The 12,004-nt window shown below is 42.7% G+C and overlaps 1 protein-coding gene across 1 annotated transcript in view; it reads left to right on the top strand.

Annotated features, from left to right (window-relative positions):
- Window positions 1–12,004, top strand: part of LHFPL3 (LHFPL tetraspan subfamily member 3) — a gene marked incomplete at both ends in the record, with an annotated part of 173,220 nt that overhangs the window by 85,871 nt on the left and 75,345 nt on the right. The window lies entirely within an intron of this gene.

Here is a 12,004-nt window from a genome sequence, read left to right as displayed (position 1 = left end):
TCTGATACTTCATGTACACACACACACAAAAATCCTTGGTCCCATTGAAAATTAGAGAAGATATCACTGAGTAAGAACTGCTTGTATGACTTGGGTCTTTGCAGAGCTAAACCCTTCTTTGCAAATTCATGAGAACTGTCATCCATGGATCCCGAAGCAATTTAGAAACATTATTTAATGTTAAAAATCAACTTGGCTCAGGCTATAACTGAGTTCAGGCAGCTTTGTGGAGCTGGCTGCTTTTCAATGGAGAAAAATAATTCCCTTGGAAAGCAATTGGGCTGAGTGTTTGTAGTATTTGTACTGCTAAAAAAATTTAGGGCAGATATTCTTAGATCCACACTGGCAACCATCTAAGCCAATTCACTGATTCAGTGAACCCTGGGTAACCTTGTCAGAGCTTATTTCTACAATGCATATAGGAAAGGCTGGGGACAAACAAACTGCAGCTGGTGTAAACTTTTCACTCACTTTCCTGGCTGTAGTTCAGGTGCAAAGTGTCCTGTGTTTCCCTGCCTAAGAATCACCCAGCAGTCCTGGCAAAGTTGGTCCAAACACACTTGTTCTTGTTGCCACATTCCTGCTCCATCCAAACCACACCTTTCAATCTTTCCAATCATGTATTAATGGTTCATGCAGAGATGCAGAGATACTATGTTCAGTAGCAGTTCATACCAGAGGATGAATCCTAGGTTCATTCAGGCTGAAAAGGATCTCAAGAAGTCTTGTCCAATCTCCTGCTCAAAGCAAGATCATGGGGCCAAACCAGGTTGCTCAGAGCTTTATCCAGTCAGGTCTTGAAAAAGTCTGAGGACACAGCCAGCATGATCTCCCTGAGCAGCCTGCTCCACTCTTGACATCCTCATGGGGAGATATTTCTCACCCAGCCTGAACTTCTAACACTTCAGCTTTTGCCCTTTATCTCTTGTCCATGCTCCACTGTGTGAAATCTGACTCTGTCTTCATGATGACCTCCTCATAGATAGTGGGGTACAGTTGTCACGTCCCCTGGTGCTGTACAAGCCCCAGGTCCTTAGCCTCTCCTCACAGAGCCCATACTCCAGGCCCAACCATCTTGTTGTCCTGAACTCCAGTTTTTCTATGCCATTCTTGTTTTGGGGGCCCCCAAACTGGACATCATGTTGCAGATGTGGTCTGGTAAGTGCTGAGCAGAGGGGTGTAATCACTTCTTTTTCTAACTGTGCTCCTATTTATTCAGTCCAGGGTGCAGTTGGCCTTCTCTGTTGCCAGTGGCTTATATGCAGCTTGCTGTCTGCCTGGACCCCTGGGCCTTTCCCAGAGAGCTGCTCCCCAGCCAGTCAGTCCTCAACTTGTGTCATTGCAAGGTTTTCTTCCTTCCCAGGTTTTTTTTTTATTTGTCATAGGATTTTTATTTGTCCATGCTGAATTTGATAAGATTCATCTTAGTACCTTCCTCCAGCCTGTCTGGGTCTCTCTGTATGGCAACATCTTCTGCAAACCTGACCGAAGGACACTGCTGCCTCCTTCAGATTGCTGGTAAAGATGTTAAATAGGTTCCCAGGACAGAACCCTGTGGTACCCCACTTGTCACAGGCATTCAGGTAGAGTGCAGCCCATTATCCTCTTAGTCCCACCACCTAACCAGTTATTTACCAATATAGTTGTCCATCCATCCAGACTGCGATGTCCTAGCTTGAATACAGGAGTAGTGTGGAAAATGGTATTGAAGACCTTTCTGAAGTCAAGGGAAATGGCATGCACTGCTCCCCCTTTCTCCACAAGCCCAGCTATTTTACCATAGAAGGTTGGTCAGGCATGATTTGCACTGGCTAATACGTTCTGGCTGTTCCTAGTCACCATCTTCTCCTTATATCCACAAAAATGTGTTCACAGAGTATTTGCTTCATGATTTTCTCATGAGACTGATTGGCCTACAGTTCCCCACTGTGGCCTTTTGTCTTTTTTGAAAACGTGCACAATTTGCTTTTCCCCTGTTGCTAGGAAGTGCTGCTGATCTCTACAGCATTTCAAGTATTATAAGTAGCAGCATTACAAGGGCATCAGCCAGCTTTGAGTATCCACAGGTGTAACCCATCAAGTCCGATGGAATTGTATGGATCAAGTTTTATGAAGCCATCTTGGTCTTGATCCTCACCCACTGCTGGTAGTACTCTCTTCCTTGAACACTTACACTACACCAAGACCTGGGAGATATTATTGGTAGAAACTGAGGCAAAAAAGGCACCTCAGCCTTACCTCTGTTCATTGTCAATATACCACCAGAATTTGTAGAAATACTTTTCCTCCATTGATTTTCTGGTTTAGGAACCAAGGACACTTCTGAGTATGGGTAGGTTTCTGAAATGAATTTCCTCTATTGTGGCTATTAGAAGGGTTAGGAGAAAACCTGACCCAGGCAAGAAGTAAAGAAGTTCACAGACACTGCTGGCTGTTCTAAAGATACAAATACTTTGGATTCAAATTTAAGAGACCCAATGTGAATTATCTAGGTACAGAATGTCATCTTACTGTGTTCTTCAGATTAACCAGCAGTAAAATGATCCAGAAATCGTAAAAAGTCCCTAATTCAAAACAGATGAAAAATGCATTTGAAAATGCATCTATAACATTCTGGTAGATAAAAGTAGCTGAGAAGACATTCTGAATGTGATTACATAAGAGAAGTATTTGGATTTCTCTATGTATCAGAGTTACAAGTTATCAGAAAAACAGGGAAGTCAACAGGTCTTCCGGACAGCACTGGTTTGAAATTAAATTATAGTGGTGTTTTTATAGCTCTTCTGAATCTTGTGAAGTGTTTTCAGGCATAAATCTTGGTGTGCCCCTCCTCATCCAGACTTTGGTTGTTAGAAGGTCAGCATGTCTGGTCACAAGTGGTTATTCAGGTGTTTTTAAGGGGGGAAAAATAACCCCGTACTTCAATAAGGCATCATCATATTGGTACTGTCTGGACTTGCTTTTTAGTATAAAAACAAACAAACAAACAAACAAGCAAAAACACAGCTGTTTATTGAAACCCTGCTTCCACTGATGAATCCCTGATTTTACCCTCCAGCCTTACCAAATGGAGTGATTGTCTGCTGCACTATGAAAATTTCACCCAAAACATCCATCCTGGGCTGCCTTTCTTAATATCTCTTTAGCTGTTTTGAGTGTTCTTTGCCTTTCCTGACATTTCTTCTGGCATTGAGCTTGTGGGGACTGTGATTCCCAGCATGCAGAAATTGGAGAGATTATTCTGACCACCTCAAAGACACCGTCCGGCTTCAAGATCTGAAAAAAATCTCTGTGAAGCAGATTTGACAGAGTTAAACCTGTTCTGGTACTCCTGCTAGTGACTCTTAGGGGTCCAGGATTAAGCTCACCATGAACCTGATTTACCTTTACCCTTGTTCTTCAAAAATCTACTTCCTCACTGGGCTTAACCTTTTTGTATTTTTGTCAAACATTCCCTATTAAAGTAAGAGAACATTTGATGCCGTATGGAAATAGCAAATTTTATTTGTTTCTCATTTAGCAGCAAGGAAACGCTGCAGAAAGTAAGCCTCGCAAGGATTACTGAGTGTTTTGATAAGCAGTCAGATTCAGCTAAAACCTGCTCCTTCCCAGGCTCCTCAGTAATCCTGGTTTAGACCAGAAGAGTAATTAAGATGTTGTAGGAAAGAGTACACTAAAGGAAAGACACAAAAAAAAAATTGTTAAGGTCAAGAGCAACTGGACCTCAAGAGGTACCAGAAAATGTAGAGAACAGTGCAAGTCTTGAAGAAATACCATTTGAGGGAGAAAGTTCAAATGATTTGTTCTGAAAGAATTCAGAAATCCTTGGCTTTTTGTTAGAGCAACTAATTCACATTCATCCCAGCAGTGAAATTCCAGGTGTTACAAATGATAGCTGATATAGAAGAAACTGTAGTTTGTTCTGTGCAAATGCATATTAGATAAAGCTTAGCTGAAGAAACAGGTACCAGCAAAGTCATTCTGAGAAAGTTAGAGTTTATGTAGAAATGTGTCAGAGGAAAACATATATTTGAAGCTCTTTATCCCCAAGTTCTGGTTATGCTATTCAACCATTCTTGACACGTCTTGTAGCAGTTATTGCCAAGTAAAAAGATTTGATGCTAGATTCAGCAGTAGATTGTTTAGAGTGTAATTACCAGTCTTACAAAAATTTAAACAGGGTTATTGCTTGTGAAGCTGAAATTATATCTGGCATCTGGATGCGTTGTCCTCATTCTTCTTTTCCCTACCCTTCTGTATTCTTCAAAGAATCAGTGTAGCGCGACATTAATGCTGTTGGGAATAAAAATGATGAAAATTGGTAAAAGTACTTCCAGAAATGTCTTTCTCTCATTTAAAATTAAAACAACAAAAAAGATCAACAAACAAACTGAAAACAACAGAACACTTAAGAGCTACCAATAGCTTCCACTGGCTTTTATATGAGGAAAGATCTTTTCATACTTTTTGCATTACTGACTAGGGACATCATTTGGTAACACATGACCAGTCATAGCTGATTGTATATAATATACAGAAATGGAGCTAGCTACCGTGTACTAGGGTTTGCTTTTCTACCAAGAATTACTCTGAAGTTACATTATTGCTCCAGGGAGCATCTGAAGTGGCAAGCTAGTGCCCTTATAATTTCAGCTCCAAACTGTGGATCTGCCTCCATTCCTTGTGAATACAAGCATGCTGCATGTTCAGCAAATTATCTGTGGGTCTGGGGAATAAACCATCTGAAAGAGGTGATGGTCCACCTTGCCAGACCTTTGGGTGTTCACTGCATGTCCCAGTGACTCCAGTAGTTGTCCACAACACCCAAACAACCTTTCAGACTTCTGTTTGTCAAAATCAGTTGGAGGAAAAGCTCATATGAAGGCATTAAAATTATATGGGTTATTACTTTGAGAATGAGAGTCAAAATAAAAAGACATAAAATAGGAGTGATATCAAGGAATTGAAACAAGTAAGAGGGTCAATAAATCTGAAAGTAGGGGATTCAAAAGCAAAACACTTAATTGCATTATAAGTAGTGAGAATTGACATTCTCATGCCCCTAAATATCACTGAAGCCAAGATGAGCCCTGGCAGCCAGGAAGGCCAATAATGCCCTGGGGTGCTTCAAGCACGGCGTTGCTAGCCAATCAAGGGAAGGGGTTGACCTGTTCTGCTATGCCAGTGCAGCCTCACCTGCAGTACTGTGTGCAGGTTTGAGTGCCACAGTGTAAGAAAGACATAAAACCAAAGGACAGCTATGAAGATGGTGAAGGGCCTAGAGAGGAGCCCTATGAGAAGAAGCTGAGGTCCCTTGGTTTGTTCAGCCCCGAGCAGAGCAGGCTGAGGGGAGGCCTCATGGCGGCCTGCAGCTCCCTCACAAGGGGAGCGGAGGGGCAGGCGCTGAGCTCTGCTCTCTGGGGACAGCGACAGGACCTGAGGGAACGGCATGGAGCTGGGACAGGGGAGGGTCAGGCTGGGGGTTAGGGAAAGGGTCTGCACCCAGAGGGTGGTCGGGCACTGGGACAGGCTCCCCAGGGCAGCGGGCACAGCACTGAGCTGCTGGAGTTCAAGAAGTCTTTAGACAACATTCTCAGACACAGGGTCTGATTTTGGGGTGGTCCTGTATGGAGCCAGGAGTTGGACTCCATGATCCTTGTGGGTCCCTTCCAACTCATGATATCCTATGATATTCTAAGATATTTTAGTAGGATCCAAAACTAGACTGTATATTTATAAAGGTAAAAATTGAACTAGTAGGCCTTTACAAATTAAGGCTAAACAACAAACTTCCTGGGAAACTGTAAAGCCTCATGTTTCAGCACTTGTTTTCAGTACAAGAAGAAAGGTTTCCCTGGAGAATGATCACCTCATAACTGTTTAACATCAGGCCTTCTTGTATATCATCCCTAAACATCTGGTATTTAGCATTATTGGCAACAAAATTAAGATGAAGTAGGCAATAGTGTGATGTGATATGGCAACTCATATGAGGAGAATGAGGTCCAATAAGTATTTGTTCTTATGCACACGATTTCATTTTCAGTTTCAAATTCCCCATGCAACTCAGTTTGGCTGGCCAAAGTTATAGGCAACAACAACAAAATAACAACCAACAAATCCTGAATAAAGATAAGCCAGGGACTTTAATCAATCTAGGTTTCTTTTAAAATGTTTTCTACCGGTATAGTCAAACCAACTTCACAAGCTGCACTGTGCTTAGAAGTAGCTGAAGGGAGCCATAACAGAAATGATGTTTGCAGACAACTTCAGAACCATGGCAGAGACAGAACAAGCATTTATTGGGAAAGGTATTCTGATCTTTGTATTATGTTTTGCATCTTTGGCAAATGTGGAAGAGGGGGATATTTCTGAGGATGAGCAAAACCAATTTTACCTGACCTACTGTCAAGGTTTTGGCTGGGATAGAGTTAATTTTCTTTGTGGAGGGTTGTATGATGCCATGCTATGGATTTTTGATGAAAACAGTGGTGATAACACACTAATGTTTTTAGTTGTTGCAGAGCAGGGTTTACACAGAGCAGCTCTGCTGCTCATGCTGCCCTGGAGGTGCACAAGGAGCTGGGAGGGGACAGAACCAGGACAGGTGACCCAGGCTGGCCAAAGAGAGGTCCCATACCGTGTGGTGTCATGCTCAGCAATAAAAGCTGGGGTAAAGAAGGAGGAAGGGAGGGACACTGGGAGTGATGACATTTATCTTCCCAAGAAACCGTTACGTATGATGAGCCCTGCTTCCTTGGAAATGGCTGAACACGAGCCTGTCGATGGGAAATAGCAAATGAATTTCTTGTTTTGCTTTGCTTGTGCATGTGGCTTTTGCTTTACCTAGTGAACCGTCTTTATCTCAACCCATGAGTTCTCTCACTTTTACCTTTCTGATTCTCTCCCCCATCCCATCTGGGGAGAGTGAGTGAGCAGCTGTGTTGTGCCGAGCTGCCTGCTGGGGTTGAACAACATTGACCCTGTACCTTTGCCTTTACCTGAGCTAACATGAGAGATCTGGACATAATACAGTTTGTGAATATCTGCACCCACCATTTCCTAAATGCTTCCTTAGTGCTCATTTTGTATACAAAATGGGAGATACACAAAACCTATGTGAAACCAGACCCTAAGATGACTGCAAGATTGTACAACATCTTCATGTATATATTTGCTTCTTCAGTTTCCCACAGGTCACATTTGTCATGGACAGTTTTCATCTGCACAAAAACACTGCCATACTTCAATCCAAACACCAAAACACTCAAGAATTTGCCAGAATTTCCAGTGTAGTTGACCTAGTCTCAGATTTCTTGTCTTCAGAAGGGTGAGCCACCCACCGTGGTCACCATTGAACCATGTTGCTTTGCAGCAGAGAAATAAGAATTAATTTGACCAAAGAGTCCCACCACAGCCCCGAGGTATTCTTGAAGCAGGCACTGGATGCAAGTCAGATCTCTGCAGCCCTGATGCGTTTTATGAACCAGATCATAGACAGCTGAGAGCTGCTCATGGTTGTCACTTTCAAAGGGACTTTAAAGCCACATTTCCCTGCTCCTCAGCACAAGGAGCATGAAGATGCTCTGAGAAAACATCACAAACCATTCTTGTAACCAACCTTAACTCCTCAGGCTGTGCACACAGAAAGGCACCCTAATCTCCAGGGGGAGTTGAAGGCAAATCTACTCCTTTGAAATAGCATCAGCACTGACCCGTGGGCAGAGCAAACACCTATTTTAAAATCTATTTTTAAGTTTTTAATTGGGTATTTTTGGCACAGTGAAAGCATATTCTTTACAGGACTGATAACATAAAATTCTGTCTCTCACCTTTTGCACATGTGCATAATTCATCTTTGAAATTTTCTAGATTGTTTGCCAAAACTCTGAGGCCTGCCACTCATGAATTACTCTTGCAATGCAAAAAAAAAGCATAGAGCTTTAGAGTAATACACATCATCAGTCTTTAAAGGCTGAAATTTTGCAAGTGATAAATTTTAATCTTAATAGAAACTTTTCCAATAAAGAAAGAAGCTAGTGTAATGAAGGATTTGGACCAGATCCAAAAAAAGAAGGAGACACCTACAAGTGCTACAGTACCTATCATTTAGGGTGCCTGATGCTGAGAACAGGGTCCAAAACCCTGAGTTACCTGCCTCCAGTTCTTCTGCAATGCCTTGCAAAGACAGGAGACACAAGGAGATACAGACGTGATCAACTCAGTGCAGACTCTAAGCATACTTCAGCTGTTCCAAAGGGTCACTTCTCTCTGTGAAAATCATGGAAGATTTATTTGGGTTAAACTAGAACTGTCTTTGCTCTAAAGTGAAGAGGGTGAGAGGACATAGCATGCAATAGAGAACAATCTCTCTGTAACAGGTTGAAAGCAGGAAAGAGAACATTACTTTCCCTCAAGTTCAGCACCATATTTATGGAGAAACCAATTTTTCATCCATAGTATCGGGTACTGCCATCAAATTTCCATGTAATGTCCTTGTCCTTTGCCAACTTCTTTGCAGAGACTTTGCTCTATTAAGTCTCCACACAAAGAATTGCCCTACATTCAGATCCAATTTAACAAGTGAAGGCAAATTTGTGCAGAAGGATGAGGGAATTCTCCTGGCAGATATAATCAGTGCTCACAGGGCAGAGGATCATAATTGGTACCTACTCCCTCTATTTCTTAAGAAACATTTTTACTTTTATGCAGTTTACCAAGAGTCTCAATCAGTTCAGAATGTATCCCATCAAAATCAGTCTGAAATGTGTATTTCTTCAAAGTGAATAGAAACCTAAGTTCCTGTAGGACTGCAAGGAGAGGCACATAGAAGTCAGGAAGAAAATGAAAGGGTAAGAAAAGGACACAGCAACAAAGGAAAATTTTAAGAAAATAAGGGGAACTGGGTAAATTGAAGAACGACCTTGCAAAGGCAAAGCTACAAAGTCACTTTTGTTGGCACACTTAAGTTCCACATCACTGAATTATGATGAGACTTAGACGAAACTTTCCTCTGATTTCCATCTTGCTGAGTGCCCATAATGTAATGTTCTTCAGACTTCAGGGATCATTTGATCCTTGCAGAGAGTTTCTGGATGTTTCCTGTAGCCACTCCATCAGCCATAGCATTTCTGCCTGGAAGTGGCCGGGGCTGGCTTTTCCAGGAGGAGAAATATGAAAACCCTGGAATTTGGTGACTTTCTATGTGGGCAGAGTGTCCCAACAACAGAAGTATGATTGCTGCAATACATTACAGAAACTTATCTTTTTATGCTTAACAATGACTATTGTACATTACTGCAGAAGTATTTAACCCACCTGACTGGCTCACATCCCACTGCACAAACCTGACGGGCACTGGTTACCATGGGGAGGCAAAAAGTGAGGTCCAACAAAATAAGCAAGTTGATGCTCATAAAATAACGGTGAAATTTATGGTAGAGTATACAATTGATGCTAAGGTCCAGATGAGAGAGTCCATGGCTTACCAGTAGTCTCAAGTCTTGTTTTTTAAAGTTTGTCTTGTATTTCTGAAACATGAAGAATCTGTTTGAATCCATGTGTTTGTTCTCGCTGCAGGACTGGGACAAAAAGACAGTTTTAATGGCAGCCCAGCCAGGTCAGAAATGTTCCAGGCCAAATTTAACCCTGAACAAGTCTGCTGTATATAAATTGATTTGTGCAAGTTGGAAATGGAAAGAAAACATTGTTATTTTCAAGGCTTCTGGTAGCTTTTTTTTTTTACATCTGTTCACTCATTCCTGGGACTTATAGTTTGGTATTTTCCCTTCCCAGAAGCCTGGTTTTCACTTTTTCTTGGGTTTCATTTTACTCTAGCCTGTGACTATACCTCTGACCACAGACTTCAATACTGAAGGATTTTTCCAAGAAGAAAGCACTTTACAGGTCTATTCCAAGTCTTAAGTTATGTTCTGCTTTCTCATATGACCCACCTTGCTAACTGATGTTGCGTTAGTACAGAAAAAAAATAAAGGTATGTTCTTGAAGTAAAAAATGAGGCTTATCTCTCTAGAAAAATGAATAGTACAGATGTGGCCAACTGATAAATTCTGCTCTAACAAAAGGTGGGCTTGAAAGCATACATAATTTCTCTTTAATACAAATGAATGTTGCATACTTCCAAAGATTTTAGCTCCCGGTTGACTTCAGAAAAGTAAAGATCAGTTGCATAACTTCAGAAACGCATTTAAGCTAGCAGGATAACAAGTATATTGCAGCGTCTTAAATCACAAGAAAAGCTTTAGACTGGCCTGGGACTGCTCAGTGCTGATGGAAATTCAAGCTGTAAAGAGAAACATCAAGACCTTGCTGTGTTCTTCATCCCTGCAGAGATGCCGAGGGTGTCAGCGGGGTCATGGCAGTGGGAGCAGATGAGCAGAGCCCCCATGGATGTGCTCTAACAGTGAAATCTGTCCCATTTGTATGTATTGCAGGAGCGAGTTGAAGACACAGGACTCAGGTGATATGCAGGCTGTGCATGCCAGCTACACAGCTTGTGTGTTGCAGAGGACCATATTTCGGGTTATTTTAACAGTGCAAGACTCTTGGCCCAGCACCATTAATCCATGCCTCCTGGGAGCCCATCAGAGAGCCCGGGGAAATGGGGCTGATAATGATTAAGCTGCTTTCATCTCCTTGGAAAACCCCTTAATTCTTTGGGTTGGCATTACTTCCTATGGAGATTTTCTAGCAAAGTAATAGCCCAGGTGAGCAAGGCTTATTCTGTCCTGCTTGAAATGTTTCCCTTGGAGCTTTTCAAAGGTGTTTTTAAGGTCTTTGAGCTGTCTGCAGAGAATAATCAGGCCATACTTCTTGGAAGGGCACAAGTCAGCTACAGGGATCTTGATACTTAATATAGGTTCACCCACAGCATGCAGGGAGCTCAGTTCTGTAACATACCTAAAGAACTGCTCCCAGCAACCAGTGATTTGTACCTCAGTAAAACACCATGTTTCTGCCACATCTTGTTATTATTTATGGGCTTTGTTCTTGTTCAAAGGAGCCCTGCACAGCAGGGCTGGGTGCTGCACAGACGCAGAGTGTGAAGGCTGTCAGGTGTAATGCAGGTGTAAGAGAACACAGGGGATGAATGTACCCAGAGGAGTACAAAAAGCAGGGGGATGATGGGATGATACAGTTCATCAAATGTCTTACTGCTGTTGAGTTGTTTTTTTTATAACATCCTGGTAAAGGGAAAAAATTGCCTTGCCTGGCTTGGGCTGAACTGGCTATAGCTGTGTAAGTCACACCAGTCACCAGCCTCCTGTAATCCATGGAGAGACTTGAGCCAAAGGCTGATCACTCCCTTTCTCTGAGCTGCTCAGGATGGGTCATGCACTGGAGAGTCCTTTCTTCTTCCAAGAAGCTCTATCTTGGGACCTGAGACAAAGTTCACTAGGTTTAATTCTTGTCCAAAGTTAAAAGGTGATGCCATGAAAGCTGGATAAAATGCAGAGCACCGGTGTAGCCCTGGGCCCTGGCTGGTATCAGCAACCCCAGCACGTGGTGGCTGTCATGCCAGGCAGTCCCATCGGTCTGTGATACCCTCCTGAAGCTGTCCAGAGAAGATTTTGCATCCATCCTGCGTTCTCTGTGAGCTCTGCTGTTTGCTAACAGACACAGTATGAATATTTTTTCTCAGATGAGTAATGGTTTGTTTTCTAAGAAGCTGGAAGCCAACTGTGAAAGAGAGAGAGCAGGGAGGGGCTGCCTGCCATGCTGGTGGGTACAGGGCAGGACAGGTGGACAGGCTGGCTTCCCTGCTGCTCCCGTTCCTGGATTTCTTGTAAGGGTCAGAGATAGCCATGCCAGCAGGAAATTGTGAGAAAGGATGTGCAAAGGAGGGGCTTCGTGCTTTCTGCCTGAAGCAAACCTCTCTGAAGAAGCTCGTGCTTCTGTGCTCTGGGTAACAGGTAGGAGCAACTCCCTGCCTGCGTTCACTGACTCACGATGCTCTGATCTGTCAAAGTCTGATCGGTAGGAG

The sequence above is a fragment of the Netta rufina genome (genome assembly GCF_964035555.1).
Source record: "Netta rufina genome assembly, chromosome: 1".
Classification (NCBI taxonomy): domain Eukaryota; kingdom Metazoa; phylum Chordata; class Aves; order Anseriformes; family Anatidae; genus Netta; species Netta rufina.
The sequence above is the reverse complement of the archived record's forward strand: the minus strand, read 5'-3'. Positions and strand labels throughout refer to the sequence as shown.